The sequence below is a fragment of the Elephantulus edwardii genome, unplaced genomic scaffold (assembly GCF_000299155.1).
Source record: "Elephantulus edwardii isolate Elephantulus edwardi_28Jun2011 unplaced genomic scaffold, EleEdw1.0 scaffold00182, whole genome shotgun sequence".
NCBI classification, from domain to species: Eukaryota; Metazoa; Chordata; class Mammalia; order Macroscelidea; family Macroscelididae; genus Elephantulus; species Elephantulus edwardii.
This window is the reverse complement of record NW_006399932.1, coordinates 2,091,823-2,109,105: the sequence shown is the minus strand read 5'-3', so window position 1 is coordinate 2,109,105 and position 17,283 is coordinate 2,091,823.

Below are 17,283 nucleotides of genomic sequence, written 5' to 3'. Positions count from 1 at the left end.
TCCTGGGGCCTTATTTTTTGCTATTTCCTTCAAGGCAGCTTGAGCTTCTTCCTAATTTTATCAAATATAGTGTATGGGCATGATTATATGAAATGTAAGGTCAATGAAGGGAGGTGTGGAGGGAAATCTGCATAAAAACTAAACAAAACAAAACAAAAAGCAAATTGCGGGGTATGTGGGGGGAAGAGAGGGCATTGGGAGTTCTCCTTTTCAAAATCATAGCCCATTGTGCTTTCCTATTTTCAGAACAAATTATAAAATACTTATGCAGAGTGTTTCTTAGATGACTTTTGTGATTAATATTCCCTTTATCCACCTCCATAGCTCTGTTACTTGTTAATAAGTTCACGTTGAGCACCCCTGTTTAGGTTCAGGGTAGACTTCACCCCTTTCAGGTGGAAGGTTCCTCATGTGTGACCATCACACGTCAGTGGAGGCATGCATATTGTTATGATGCGAAATAGATTTCGGTGGGATTTTCAGACTATGATGGGTTAAGAAAAAAGATCCAGCAACCAACTTTAGAAAGCCAAACACAGACAGCCCTGTGGCTCGAAATGGTCCAGTCCATGAGCTCCTGGGGACAGCACAGGACAGGACACTATTCACTTCTGCTGCCCTCGGGCTGCCACGAGCCAAGCCAACTTCCAGCAGCTAATAACAGCAGGTGTCACCACATTGTTACACATGTTAAACTGTCTGCAGTTTAGCATGGAAACTTCTCGGTCCTGGTAATTTGATGGCTGGCCAACCAGCCAGGACCTAGAGCAAGCCCTTGGACATTTAGCCACAGCACCCCTTTTTTAAGGCACACCTCTGGGGGGGGGCTGTGGGTGGAGTAGTCAGAGCGCTTCAGTGGAAAGCAGAGCTCCTTTGCTGCTGTCGACTTGCTTCTTAACCTTAGGTCAGTCAATTACTTTCTGCGTGTTTCAATTTCTCCTCATCTGTACGGTGGGAATAATACCTATCTGCCCAGTTGCTAGGATGCTGTGAGAATGAAATTACATAGTAGCTGCAAAATAATTTGGCTTCCTTAGAGCTGGGCACAGCCTGACTCTAAGTGGAATGATTGCACAATTCTTAATGGCCTCTGTCTCTGGGCCAGGCTGCCGTGTGGCCAATCTTTGCTGGTTTCTAGCCGATGACAGCGTGAGGACACAGCCATGAGGCCAAAGAAGGGCTGTGATGAGAACATATGGCTCTGCAGGAAGATGCTGCAGCTTCCCAGCACCCAGCAACCTGAAGTCCGCTCAGCAAAGATGTTGGACCTTTCCAATGGGTGTTACAGGGAGAAATGTCAATGTACAATCATCACCATGACCGGTCTGCATCAGATAGTGCATGTGACCTTCCACTGACCCCTTAAAGCTGAATAAACACATACCTGCGTGAGATACTATGCAGCAGCTGTATGACCCCTGCCATCAAACATACACACTTACACACACACGTGTGCTCTTGATACTCACACTCATGCACACTTACATTCACACACACAATTACACAAGCACACACATACATATCACACACACTCATACATACTCATAGACACCCACACACCTACACATGCTTGAATATACTCCACACCTCACATGCACTCCCATGTGCTCACTTACCTCACACTCATAAACACACATTTATACATTTTCACACACACCTCTATACACACCCACCTAAGTATACACTTGTACAGTCACACACACACACACACTCATTCATACTTTCGCACTTCCATCCACTCACATACAACAGTCACATACACCTATATTCACACATACAAATACACACTTGGACACAAACACACACTACACTCATAACACAATCTCCTGTACACTCACAAAAACCTACCCACATTCACATAATGCACAGACTCACACATTACTCAGTCACACAAACACGCATATGCTCCCAAGGACTCACAGATTCACACACGTTCACATAACACATATGCTCTGTCACTCCCACGAGCACGCACACACGTGCACGCGCGCGCACACACACACACACACACACACACACACACACACATACACACTGCCACCGAAGCCATGGAGCCCTGGGCGCCTGAGCCTCTCACACACTCGCTGTTTCTGCCCTTCTGCTATCACTGTGCTTTTTCAATGGCTTTTTCATTAGTTGAACAAATCCATGATACCCCTGTGGTGAGACCTCTGCCTCCCTTTGCTGGATTGTTCTTTCCAGAGCCTTCTATGATCTCAACTAAAAATGTACCTCTGTGGACAGGACTTTTCTGACCACTCCATCTCACATAGTTCCATAGTCTTACCGTTCACTACTTTTTTCCATTTAGGACTTCTTCATCATACCACTTATTATTCTGTTATCAACACTCTTGGCACCAGCAGCCAGGAAATTAAAAGACATTTTGCGATGGGAAAGTCTGCTGTTAGGGACCTCGCTAAAGTACTGAAGAGCAACGGTGTCTCTCTGGAGACTAAGGTGTGTCTGATACAGGCCATCATCTTTGCAATCACTTGTTATGCATCGGAGAGTTGGATAGAAGGAGGATAGAAGGAGAATTGATGCCTTTTAGCTTTGGTGTTGGAGAAGAATATTGAGGATACCATGGACTGCTAGGAAAACAGATTCATCCTGGAGAGGGTTAAACCAGGCTGATCCTTGGAGGCAAGGATTCTGAGGCTTCGTCTGACATACTTTGGTCATGTTGTAAGGAGAGACTGGTCCTTGGAGAAGGACATCATGCTTGGGAGGGTAGAGGAACAGCACAGGAGGGGAAGGCCGTCTAGGAGATGGATTGATTCAGTGACTGGGGTAATTGGGATGAGTGTGTCGGAGACAATGAGATTGGCACAGGACAGAGCAGAGTTTAGAGTTGTTGTACATAGGGTCGCTATGAGTTGCAAGCGACTCGATGGCACATAACAACAACAACAACTTATTTTTTGGTTTCTTCCAATGGCAGAGACTGGAAAGAGCCTCTCTCCATTTTATCCTTCTTCTCTAGTAACAGAGCCCCAAATTTTGGAAAAACACATGATCACCCAGACACAACATTTCTCAGCCTCTTTGGCAAGAAAGTCATGGTTCGGGTCTGGACCATGAAATATGAAAGAAAATGTCCTCAGAAGAAGAGTGCACACTCGTCTTATCCTGGTTCTTTTTTCCTGTTTGCTAGAACATGGAGATGATGGCTGGAATGTTCACAGCCACTTTGGACGCTGAGGTAAATCTTCATGCTAGGGAGGGCAGAGAACCAAGATGAAAGGATCCTGGGTCTTTGATGACTTCATGAGCAGCTCCACCCACCCTGCATCAAATCCCTCTGGGCTGCTTTTATGGGAGAGAGGAATTAGGTTTGAGCTCTTAGGAAGCTATCATTATGTGAAGCTTCCTGTCATTTGCAGCTAAAATGAATTCTAACTGATTTCCATTCTTCTCCATCACACCCCACCCACAGAATATAAAGTTTATAAAAGTAAGGATGTTGTTTGCCTGACTCAGCAGTACCTGCACCTAATAATCATTTGGCAAACGTTTTGTCAGTGAATCACTTACACTTCTCTCTTGTTATTTAGTTTATTGCTTCTACTGGCTCATTTCCCTCTCTGGATTGCATGATTTTCTGTCACTTTGGACCTTCCTCAAATCCTTTCCTCTCTACACGTCCTTAAAGTGTGGACATTTCCCAAGCTTTTTGCCAGCAGGCCACCAGAGCTCCCTTGTCTTAGGTAGAAAGTATTTAATATTTCAGTAGTGACATCTGTTATTGTCCGCACACTTTTCCAAGTTAAACTGATTCTCTCTCTGGAGACTAAGGTGCCTCTGATACAGGCCATGGTCTTTGCAATCACTTGTTATGCATCAGAGAGCTGGATAATGACTAAGGAGGATAGAAGGAGAATTGATGCCTTTGAGCTGTGGTGCTGGAACTGCTAGGAAAACAAGCAGATTCATCCTAGAAAGGGTTAAACTGGGAGCCTCCTTGGAGGCAAGGATTCTGAGGCTCCATCTAACATACTTTGGACATGTTGTAAGGAGGGACCGGTCCTTGGAGAGGGACATCATGCTTGGGAGGGTGGAGGGACAGCGCAGGAGGGGAAGGCCCTCTATGAGGTGGATTGATTCAGTGACTGGCATAATTGGGATGGGTGTATTGGAGATGGTGCGATTGGAATAGGACAGAGCGGAGTTTAGGACTATTGTACATAGGGTCGCTATGAGTTGCAAGCGACTCGACGGCACATAACAACAACAACAATCCTCACACAATACTGTCAGATTGAGTAACACATGTGGGCTGGATAAGGAGTTATGCTGGGATGTAAGACAGTCTATGGATTTGTCGGGAACCTATGTCGTTATCTGTTGTGAAAGAATGGACTATGGTAATAACATTTGGCCTACCATAAATATTTATTCATTTTCATTTTAATTTGTTATGAAAAAACATGAGCAAACATAGCAGAAAAATAGAAAACATTATATCCCAACACAAAATCTCCATCTCTTTTCTTTTCCATACCTGTTTAAGGAATCTTATCTCCTTGTTGAGTGTGGGAGGAGAATGTAAATAACCATTTTCGAGATTGCAGTGGTAACATTTATTAAATTTTTAAGTAGCATTCTCTGACCTAGCCATTGTACTTCTTTCAGTAACTATTTTACAAGTGTGTAAATCTGTGTATCTAAAGCAGTACACTGCATCCACGGAGAATTATGGGCTATATTATGGCACATCCATGCAGGGAATATTGATCAGTCACGGATTGATCTGCATTTATGGGTCAAGAGAGATGCTATGCTGCAGACCAATGTAGGAGCTAAGTCTACATGTGCATGTGTATGTGTGTATAAATGTGGGTATGACAATAGGCAAAAATCAGGAGTAATAAGTATATAATTACTAATCCATGCCATCTCAAGGGGAAGATATAAACTCTGTGAAGAACCATTAAAAGAACAGGGAAAGGATGTTAGGTGACAGGACAAGAAGAGCAGGCGAACACCAGCAGAAGCTGAGCCATGTTGATGGTGAAGCTGCTGAGGGCTTCAGAGAAGTTTCAGAAGTCAAGGAGCCTTCAGTCCTTCTTTGTCCTTGTCACCTTTTTCCTCTGAGAGACCTGGCTCTGCTGTGACTGGCTGACTGCTTTTCCTGGAGATCCTGTATTTGACACAAGGAAAGACATTGTCTTCTCACTCCTTCCTCTCTCTGCTGACAGCCTTGGACTTCTGAGACATCCTTTCTTTCGTGTTAACTCTCACTTACTTCAATGTCCCCATACGTACATCTCCTGCCTCACTTTTTCTCCCAGCCCCTTGTTTCTCTTGGCTGGGAGAACTCTTTAACACTGTGAAGGTCCAAAGGGACCCTCAAGCTTCACATGTCTACACCAGCACAGCTTTCCATCTTCTCTCTCAAATGGAATCCTCTAGTGTTCCCTGTATCTTCTCACCAGGATTCTAGTTGTAAATAAAGACCTGAAACTGTAAAGTCATTTTGACCCCCATCCCTACTCTGTCTAGTGTCTAAGGGTTGGTGGTTCATCCAGCCCAATAAGCCTGTTTTTTTTATGGAGACAAATTTTTCTTTATATTTTTGTCCTATTCTAACTGGGGCCTTCTATTGTGTTCCTAGTCAGAGGGGTTGATAATAGTAGCTTCTGGTCTCTGGCTATAGGAAGCTGTGGTATGGGGGCCACGATTCCTGAGGACAAATTGTTTCTTTGAGCTTTTGGGTTCCTTTGCTCTCCTTTTCACCAGAAAGGAGGAGACCAATGGTATTTTAGATGTAAACTTTTAAGACCTCGATGCTACTCACCAAACTAGGTTGTAGTACATGAAGTTTATAAACTATGTTATACCAATTAACCTAGATGTTTCCTGAGACTCTGGTCCTGAGTCTTCAAGCCCAGACTCAGTCTCACATGTTAGATGTGTTTAGAAAGTTTCTTTAACCATTATATACATTTATATGTAAATGTATATTTGTTGTTATGTGTTTTCGAGTCACCTGTGACCCATGGCAACCCTATGAACAACAACTCTGAAGCCTACCCTGTCCTGAGCCAGCCTCACTGACTCCAACACCTATTCCCATTGCCCCAGTTACTGTGTCCATCTCATCTGGGGTCTTCCTCTCCTGTACCATCCCTCCACCCTTTCAAGCATGATGTCCCTCTCCAAGACTGATCTCCCCTGGCCATGTGCCCAATGTGCTTCAAAATCCCAGCCTCCAAGAAGAAACTTGGTTTCACCCTCTCCAAGACAGCCATATTTGTTTTCTTGAAGGTCCGTGGCATATTCAATAGGCTTCTCCAGCACCAGAACTCAAAGATATCAATTCTTCTTCTGTCATCATTAGTTGTTGTCCAGCCTTCTGATGCATAGCAAGTAATTTAAAAGACCATGGCCTGGGTTAAGCACACCTTAGTTTCTAGACTGATATATATGTATATGAATATATCATAGTACTGTCTTTGTTTTCAGCATTTTTAATTCACCAGAAGCTCCACAGGAGAAGGATGGGAAATATGATTTACTGTCTCTGAAAATCGCACACTGCAGTGTCAGCTCTGAGTCAGTTCTGACTCAATAGTACACAACAGCAAGCACCCCTGTATACATAAAGTACAGATATAGCACGCACATACAAAGTACACATTAAAACACACATGTACACACACTTGGACTGAACGCTGGCCTTGCGCACATAGCAGTGTCACTCAGCGAATGCTGGCTGGTTGAACAGAACTGGCTGACATTATTCCTCCTGCTTTCTGTCCTTCAGGCCCTGGGACTCATTCCTCCTCTCTACTCCACCTGTGCTCTGGCCTCTGTTCTCTATCTTTGTGGCCATTGTAGCATTGCCAACTGGCATCTGTGGGCAAGAGGATGATTTACGTTGGCCACTATGCTATCAGCCTTTCCCAAACAGCACAACAGATAGAGAGTGAAAATAGATCCTTCATAAAAACCTTAATTTATATGTCAGAGAAGGACAGTAGGCCAAAAATATTGGTGAGAATGTCCAGTACAAACCTGACACCCCTGAAATAAATAGTTGATGAACACTTAAGGTACTGGCCTGTACTGGCCTGATGTGCCAGGCACTAGGTTAAGCTGTTTCCTTTCATTCTCTTATTTCAGTCACTGCCAACCTGGTGAGACGGCTCTCCTTATCTCCTGTTTTCAGCCAAGGAGCAAGGCACAGAGAGGTTAATTAACTGGGCCAAGATCACACAGGTACTACGTGGCAGCACCTGAATTTAAACCCAGGACCTTCGCTCTTAGTTTCTGCTGGAAAGAATCCAGATGGTTGGCATAGAACACAACTCTGGGACATAGCTCACCCTAACTGTATATTTCACGAATAAGAAGCCTGAGACCCCGCCAGGTGGCGTCACTTGGCAGAAGCCATACGACCTATCGTGGTGGAGATCTCCCATTTCCCTGTACGCTATGAGGGTAGAGCCATGTTCTTGTTCTTTTGCTCTGGGTAGCTTATTAAGGAGTTTGGATGACAAAATTTATTTTAGAGAATTATTTCGCTTTGTTTCTTTAAAACATGAAAAATAGATATTCACAAATGGATCAAGGCAATAGAAGATAGAGGACTGAAAGAAAGCAGAAGGAAAGGCAGCAGAGTTGAGTATGGTGGAGGGAGAGGCAGGACTCAGACCACCCCTCAGGGAGGCTGAGCTTATTAGGAGGAGGAAAAGAGCATCCGAAGAAGCCTGCATGAAGAATGGGTAAAGACAGGTGCTCTCTTAGAATTCTAAGGAAGAGCGGAAGTTGATGGGGGCAGTGGATTTTAGAGTCAAAACAGCACAAATGGGGTTGGTGGGGGTGGATGTGGTCCATTTGACAGGGGTCTTGTGATTTCTTAGCAAGTAGCTTGTGCACTTGAGGGAAATGGTTGCCTCTCAGGTCAAACGGTGCCAGCGTTAACTCTGTGGTTTTGGTTAAACCACGTAACATTCTTTAACATCTCTAACTCTCCATGATGTTGCTGTAGAAACAAAAGAGATAAGAGAAGTAAAAGCATTTTGTTGAGTGCAATGCTAGCTTGTCAGGATACGTAGTGACAGGGCTGGGGTTTTGGCAGGGTGCATGTGAACTCAGATTCCTTCATTCAAAATAGGCTTCTTTATTGATGCACACACTGTGTGCCAAGCTTGTGTTGGCTCTCACAGGAGACATAAAAATCATTCCTGATCTATCAAGAAAGACAGATAAAGCATCCACATGGGCACAATGCCAGGGAAAAAGTGGTGAGAGCCGGAAAAGAGGTCAATAACGAGAAAAAGGAATAACCCAGAAATGCTGAACAGAGGATGAGAGTGCCCTACAGAATGGCCACTTCCGCAGACACACAAGGTGGCAGGTGTGCCATTGATGCAGAGGGAGGAGGTGCCCAGTGGAGACCAGGGGAAGCCAGGAGAACATCAGCGAGCATCCTGGTGCTGGAGGGCCCTGGTCATGGAGGCACGAGGGGAGCTAGGATAGTAGAATCTAACCTCAGAAGAATCTAAACGTAGAATCTATACTTCTCACTGGATCGCTGATTGTGCGAGGTTAAGGACGTGAATGAGTCCAAGCAATAAGGTGACAATGATCCTGATAATGGAAATGGGGTCATCAGAAAGAGACTCTGGTGATGGCCTTCTGCTCCCAGAAAAGAGAGGTCAGAATGCAGCTGGGAGCCCCTTCTTCCATTTCCTCCTCCCTCCCTGCTCTTATCTCATTCCTGATATATGTGCCTGATGTATATTTATCTTCCTTCTCCATCTGGATCCTAAATCTCAGTGAGCCCTGAGGTTCTGCATGGCTCCACCCTGTTCTCTGTGAGTGTTACTGACTCCCCAGATTATCTCGCTCCCACGCCACCCAAATGCTTGCTCCTCTATCTTTGTCCATCTCCACATCTCTTTGCCACCTAGGATCTTCCTCCTAGGGAGACTTTTAGTAAGTCCTAGATTATTGACTTGAAGAATACTGAGATAGTATTTTCTTCTATATTCTATGTCACAAGACTGAGCATGAGGCATTAAGCTCCCATTTTGTCTATGTAAAGAAATGTCCCAATATCCCCAGTAGTGGGAATAGATCATTCATTCACCGAGTGTTTATCAAGCACTTACAGTTTGCCAGACAATGTGAGGAATTCAGTGTGATGAGGGACCCAGGTCTTTAATGCCATGGTTAGTGCTTCACCTGTCATACCAAGCCACAGTTCTAATTCTTTTTCAAGCCATGAAGATCTTTCTTCTTGAACTACCATGCATTTTATGCCTTGTCCATAAACACTCATTCCAGACCACTTTGCATTCAAGAGGCAGTCCATGCCTACTGCTGTCATCAAATTGTAAGGTATTTGGGGACAGAAATTGTTTACGTCTTTGCATCCCCAACACTTAGCAGAACATGATCTCTAGATAAATGAGTTTGGGGCTACGTGGAACTGCATGGCTGAATAGACAGCTCTTTCCTAGGGAAGTTAAGCGCCAAAATCACGCCCTGGCTCCTCTAGGGGCATTTCAAAGTAGAACACTTAATTTGAAGCAACTTTTTTCTATGAGGCATTTAGAGCACTTTCTAGATTGCAGGTAATTAATCCACGTAACACCCTGGGAGGAGAGAGAACAGGAGGAAGAAATATTGCCTTTACTTTACTGATGGAGAAATTAAGCACAGACGGTCAAGTCCCTCACCTGATGTGAGAAAGGAAGCCAGCAGAGGACCCAGAAGGAGAGTCTTCTTCCTCCTGGCTAGCGTTTTGTCTTGGGGCTCATGCAGTGCCTCTGAAGCAGTGAGGACCAGCCTGCTGGGCAGGGACTCCCCCCTGCACGCCAGCCTGCCCAGAATCTGGACAAGAGCTTTGACCCAGATTTCCCACGGACTGAAACATTAATTTTATCTAATGTACAGATAGGTACGTTTGGAGTCTATTTAAAAAGAAAGAATTACACTCATCACTTTCAAGGTAACATAAGACTAAAATGTTCCTCCATTCCCTGGGAACAGGAATTTGTGTTAGTTTTTTCTATAACAGTGCCAGGCACATAATGAAAGTTTAATATTTACTTAAGTTCATTTGCTTGTTCATGTTTTTGACCTTGTGGAGATCAGATGGGTTCTGTTTTAATGGATGGATGTTGGTATTAGCTGCCATCGAGTTTTGGCTCTCAACTCATGCAAACTCTGAGCAAAATTAAACAAAACACAACCAGATTTTGCCCAGGATCAATTGTGAGTCACACCATTGTGACGCATGAGATCACCATTGGCTGTTTCTGGACGCTCGTCATCAGGTCCTTCTCCCTTTCCTTTCTTAGTCTGAACGCTTAACCGAACTCTGTGCAGCACCAGCAACACACATGCCTCCAATGACAAATGGTTGGTGATTGCATGTTGACGCGAATTGAACTTGGATCTCCTGTGTTATAGGTAAGATTAATACCATTAAACTACCACTACTTCATCTTAATAGAACCAATTTAAAATAATTCAGAGCAGGGTGTTTTTATGCCAATGATAATAATGGTGATGATCCTAGATACCAACTTTTTCTTGTTCTCCTTCCTCATATGCTGAGTTTTGTTTTACTGATGAAGTGTTATTATCACCTATATCTCTTAAATAACTATTTTTACTAGCAATATTACTTCATCAAAAGGGACCTAGAATTAGGGTTTAATTTTTACCATTAAACTAATTAATTCACTAGGGCTTCAATTAAGTTCTGTCAGTATATGGGCCAATTTGACCCACAGGCATTGATCACAAACAAAACAAAACAAAACAAAATCCTAACAACTGGACCAATAAGGAAAATCATTACAGACATGGAAAAGATTAAAGTTGTGAAGAATATAATTTTACTTGAATCCGTAATCAATATCAATACAAGCAACAGTCAAGAAATCAAAGGATGTATTACACTGGCAAATCTCCTTTAAAGATGTCTTTAAAGTGTTAAAATGCAAAGCTGTCACTTTGAGGACTACAGTGCACCTGACCCAGCCACGGTATTTCAATTACTTCCTATGTATATGAAATTCAGACAGTGAATAAGGAAGATCAAAGAAGAATTGATGCCTTTGAATCACAATATTGGTCAAGAAAACAGAAGGAGGAAAAACCAAACCTGTGTGGGGAATGTACAGCCAGAACGCTCCTTAGAAGCAAGAATGGTGAGGCATTGATCTCACATACTTTGAACATGTTGTCAGGATGGATCAGTCCCTGGAGAAGGACGTTACCCTTGGTAAAACATCAGCACAAGAGAAAGACCTTCAACAAGATGGGCTGACATAGTAGCTACCACAATGGGCTCAACCACAGCCATGATTGTGAGGATGGCACACGACTGGGTCTGTCAGATAGAGGGTGGTTTTGAACTGGAAACAATGTCATGGTATCTAACAACAAGTGGCAAGAAGCTGTGCTGCAATACTAAAGGTACGCACTTCGAGTCCACCAGCTGCTCTGCAGGAGAATGATGGGCAGTCTCCTCCCATGTGATTAACTACTTCTAAAAACCCACTGGAGGGTCAGCTATGGGTCAGTTCTGACTCTACATTACACAACAACAATAGTGACAGGAGAGTCTCCTTTCTCATAACGTAATGCTTACAAGTTACTGCCTAAAAACTTACTGTATTGAAAACCCTACCTCCACACACTGTGGAGCAAACAATGGGCATCATCAATGAGAGGAACAGTTTCCATATTCTAGTGAGAGAATTTTTATGCTTCAATCCATCATGGATAGTTCTTTTTTTTTTCAATAATGGTAAAAGGTATGGAACATAAAATTTTCCATATAACCCATTTCCAGGACATTAATCACACTCACATGTGTAACAGTCATCATTGCTTCTAAAACGTTTCCATCACCTCAAGTAGAAACTCTGGGCCCGCCACATGGTTCATGATAGCAACTCATCTTTCTGTCCCCATGCATTGGCTTGTTCTAGTGAGTCCATACAATATTTCCCCTTTTGTGTCTGGTTAATTTCATGTAACAATGTTTTCAAGGTTTACTGATGTTATGAAATGTAGTAAACTTTCATCCACACCTATGACTAAATAATACTGTTGTATGATTTTTTATAAAACTGTATATCTATATTACATTTGGTTTATACAGTGATATGTTGATGGATGACGAATCTTGAGTTGCTTTCATTTTCTAGCTATTGTGAGGAATAGTGTGGTAAACACTGGTGTACAAGTATCTCATTGGTATATCTTGACCTAGGAGTAGACAGCTGGGTTATATGATGAGGTAGAAGTTGAAGCAGTGGACTGCTAACTGAAGGATCATAAGTTTGAACACAGCTGGCCCCCACTAGATGAGGCAATTTCCTCTCACTGAGATTTCTAGCAATGGAAATCCAATGTAGGGGCAATAGTAGTGTTTTGTTTGTTTGTTATAAAAGAAACTTTTTATTTTATACTGGTTTACTTACAAAGTTCATATACATTGTTTTAATTATTTTTTTAATTTAGGTTGTTTATTTTTCATTTCAATGAACATCTACAGAGATTTTGGGATTCCATTCATTCATTGTTGCACCCTTCTCCCTGCACAAACCCCTCCCCCCCCCCCCATTTGCTCCTCTCCTTGAAAAGCAAAAGAAAAACTCCCTCATTGGTACATTGTTTTTCAAACCAGATCTTTTCCATTTCCTTTACCCATCCCTCCTTCTACCCATCAAATTGTGCTACCCTATGTTTAACTTCCTGCCCATCCTCATCCCTCTGTTCCCACTCTCCCCCCTCTTGGATCCTAATACACGTTTTTACTAGTTATCTTTCTAGTTCTACAATAATGGTCTTATACAGCATTTGTCCTTATGGGACTGAGCTAGTTCACATAACATAATGTTCTCCTGTTATTTACAAAATCATTGCCCCTGTCTGCTGTGTAATATTCCATCATGTGAATGTACCATAATTTCTTAATCCATTCGATTGAGGTTGGGCATCTGGGTTGTTTCCATGTTCTTGTGATGGTGAATAACACTGCTATGAACATGAATGTACAAATCTCTGTTTGTGCCTCAGTTCTCATTTTTCTTGGGGTATATTCCAGTGGAATAGCTGGGTCATATGGAATTTCTATGTTCAGCTTTTTGAGGAAGCACTAAACTGCCTTCCAGAGTGGTTGTAACTAACAGCAGTGTTTTATTTTGTTTTATATTACTTCTATGTTTAACTTTTTGAGGAACCATTATGGGTTTTGGTGGTTGTTGTTAGGTGCTGTTGAGTCAATTATAACTCATAGCAACCCTATGAGCAATAGATCTGAAACTTGTTCTATCCTATGCCATTCTCACAATCTCTGACATACTTGATCCTATTGCTATAGTCACTGTAAATCCACCTAGTTGAGGATCTTCCTCTTCTTTGCCATCTCTCCACCTTTCCAAGCATTATGTCTCTCTCCAAGGAATAATCTCTCTTAGCAACATGCACTATATGTATAAAGGAAGCTGTCAAGTAGATTCTGTTTGCTTCGTGGAAAAAGACTGCCCCCTTTAATCTTCTTTATTGTTCTATGCATATGACACAACCTTGCTTGCTGAAACTGAGAAAGACCTGAGGCATCAACTGCAGAAGGTTAAGGACTGCAGTCTTCAATATAGATTTAAGCTCAATATCAGGAAAACAAAGATACTAACCACTGGGTCAATTGGCAGCATCATGGTAGATAAAATAGAGGTTGAGTTGTTAACAATTTCAGGTAGCTTAGTTCCACAATCAACACTCTTGGCACCAGTGGTCAGGAAATCAAAAGACGAATTGCATTTTGAAAATCTACTGTCAGAGACCTCTTCAGAGTGTGAAAGAGGAATGAAGTCTTTCTAGAGACCAAAGTGTGCCGGATCCAGGCTATGTCTTCGCAATTACTCGTTATGCATCAGAGAGCTGGGCAATGATCAAAGATGACAGAAGAAGAGTCAATACCTTTGTGTTGTGGTCCTGGAGAAGAGTATTGAGCATATCATAGACTGCCAAAGAACAAACAGATCTGTCCTGGAAAGGGTGAAACCAAGTTGCTTTCTGGAGGCAAGGATTTTGAAGCTCCATCTCATATACTTTGGGCATTTTTCCGGTAGGGACCAGTCCTTGAAGAAGGATATCATGCCCATAAAGGTAGAGGGACAACACAAGAGAGGAAGACCCTGGATAATATGAATTTACACAGTGACTTGGGTAGTAGGGATAAATGTGTCAGAGATAGTGAGATTGGCTTAGAATAGGGCAAAGTTCAGAGATATTGTACATAGAGTAACTATGAGTCACAACTGACTAGATGGCACATAAGAACAACAGCAACATGCCCAAACTATGTGAGATAAGGCGTCATCACCTTTGCCTTCAAGGAACACTCTAGCTGCTCCTTCTCTAAGACATATCTGTTCTTTTGGCAGTCCATGGGATAGTCAGCACTCTTCTCCAAAACCACAGTTCAAAGCCATCAATTATTCTTTTGTCATCCTTATTCAGGGATATATTCTGTCTCCATATCTTTTCCATCTGTATGCAGAACAGATCATCCAGGACTCTGGGCTGTACGAGGAGGAATGTGGCATCAGGATTGGTGGAAGAGTCATCAATAACCTGCGTTATGCAGATAACACAACCCTGCTTGCTGAAACTGAGAAGAACCTGAAGCGCTTGATGCAGAAGGTTAAGGACTGCAGCCTTCAATATCAATTGAAGCTCAAAATCAAGAAAACAAAGATTCATACCACTAGACCAATTGACAGCATCAGGATGGATGGTGAAGAGATTGAGATAGTTAACAGTTTTAGTTTGCTTGGTTCCACAGTCAACACTTTTGGTACCAGCAGCTAGGAAATCAAGAGATGAATTGCATTGAAAGTCAGCTGTCAGGGATCTCTCCAGAACACTGAAGAGCAATGATGTCAGGCTGGAGACTAAGGTATGCCTGATCTGAGTCATATAGTCTTCACAACTGTGTGCTATGTGTCAGAGAGCTGGAGAGTGACTAGGGATGACAGAAAGAGAATTGATGCCTTTGAGCTGTGGTGCTGGAGAAGAGTGTTGAGTATACCATGGACTTCTAGGAGATCAAGCAGGTTCAACCTCGAGAGGGTGAAACCGGGCTGCTCCTTGGAGGCAAGGATTCTGAAGCTTCATCTGACATACTTCAGGCATGTTTCAAGGAGGGAGAGTGGAGAGACAGCACAAGAGAGGAAGACTCTTGATGAGATAGATCAATTCAGTGATTGGAGTAATGGGAGTAGGTGTGTCAGAGACAGTGAGGTTGACACAGGATAGAGCAGGGTTTAGGACTCTTGTACATAGGGTGGCTTTGAGTCGCAAGTGATTCAACAGCACATGACAACAATGACAACAACAACATCCTTCTTCATTGACAAGCTCTCAGATACATAGCAAATGACTGAAAAGACCATTGCCTGAATCAGGTGCACCTTAGCCCTCAAACTGTCATCATTACTCTTCAATAATTTGGAGAAAACCCTGACTATAGACTTTCATCATGCAATGTCTCCTGATGTCCTGAATGCTAATATCAAGTGTATTGATTGTGGATTCAAGCCAGATGAAGTCTTTGTCAGTCTCACTTTTTTCTCCATCTATCAAATGGCAGTGTGGAAAGACAGAAAAGTATTATAATGAAATGAGCAAAGAGCTAGAGTCAGAAAATAAGGGTCAAACTTGCTTAACATTCCTTAAGCTGAAGGAACTGAAGAACAAATTCAAACCTCAAGTTGCAATACTTAAGGATACTAAGGACAGAATACTGAATGATGCAAGAAGCATCAAAAGAAGATGGAAAGAATACCCGGAGTCACTGTATCAGAAAGAGCTGGCCAACACAGAAATATTTCATCAAATAGGAGGTGGCGAAGGAGGAAGTTCAAACTGCTCAGAAGAAACTGGCAAAAAAACAAGGCCCCAGGAATTGGTGGAATACAAATGAACATATTTCAACAGAGATGCTACCCTGGACATGCTCACCAGGCTGTTCCAAGAAATCTAGAGGACAACCACCTGGCCAATGACTGGAAGAGATCCATATTTATTTATTCCCATTCCAAAAAAAGGTGATTCAATAGTGTGGAAATTATCGAATAATAACACTAATATCACATGCAAGGAAATCTTGCTGAAGATTATTCAAAAATAAATGGAACAGTACTTTGACAGAGAACTTCCAGAAATACAAGCTGGGTTTAAAAGAAGCCGTGACACTAGGGACATCATTGCCAATATCAGATGGATCTTGGTCGAAAACAGAGAGTACCAGAGGAATGTCTATCTGTGTTCTATTGATTTTGCAAAGCCATTTGACTGCATGGATCACAACAGATTGTGGATAACCTTGAGAAGAATGGGAATCCCAGAACATCTGATTGTGCTCATGCAAAACCTACACTTGAACCAGGAGGTGGTCGTCAGAACAGCAAAAACACATGGTTCAAAATCAGAAAAAGAGTGTGTCAGGAAAGGGTTCTGTCTCCATACCTTTTCAATCTGTATGCAAAACAGATCATTTGAGAAACTGAACTTTATGAGGAGGAATGTGGCATCAGAACAGGAGGAAGACTCATTAACAACCTGCTTATGCAGATGACACAACCTAATTTGCTAAAACTGAGGAGGGACTGAAGAATTTGCTGCAGAGGGTCAAGGACTGTAGTCTTCAATGTGAATTGAAGCTCAACATCAAGAAAAGACTCTCACCACTGAGCAAATTGCAGGATAATGATTGATGGAGAAGAGATTGAGACTGTTAACAATTTCAGGTTGCTAAATTCCACAATCAACACTCTTGGCACCAACAGTCAGAAAATTTAAAGACGAATTGCATAAGGAAAATTTGATGCCAGAGACATCTCCTGAGTGCTGAAGAGCAAGAATATCAGTCTAGAGACTCAAGTGTGCCTGAACTAGGCCATGGTCTTCACAATTACTTGCAATGCATCAGAGAGTTGGGAAATGATCAAAGATGACAGAAGAAGAATTGATGTCTTTGAATTGCGGTGTTGGAGAAGAGTATTGATCATACCATAGACTGCCAAGAGAACTAACAGGTCTGTCCTGGAGAGGGTGAAACCAAGCTGCTCCTTGGAGACAAGGATTTTGAGACTTCATTTCACATACTTTCTGCATGTAGCCAGGAAGGACCAATCTTTGGAGAAAGACCTCATGCTTGGAAGGATCTAGGGACAGACAGTGCAGGAGAGGAAGACTCTGGATGAGATGAACTGACACAATAACTGAGTAATGAAGGTAGGT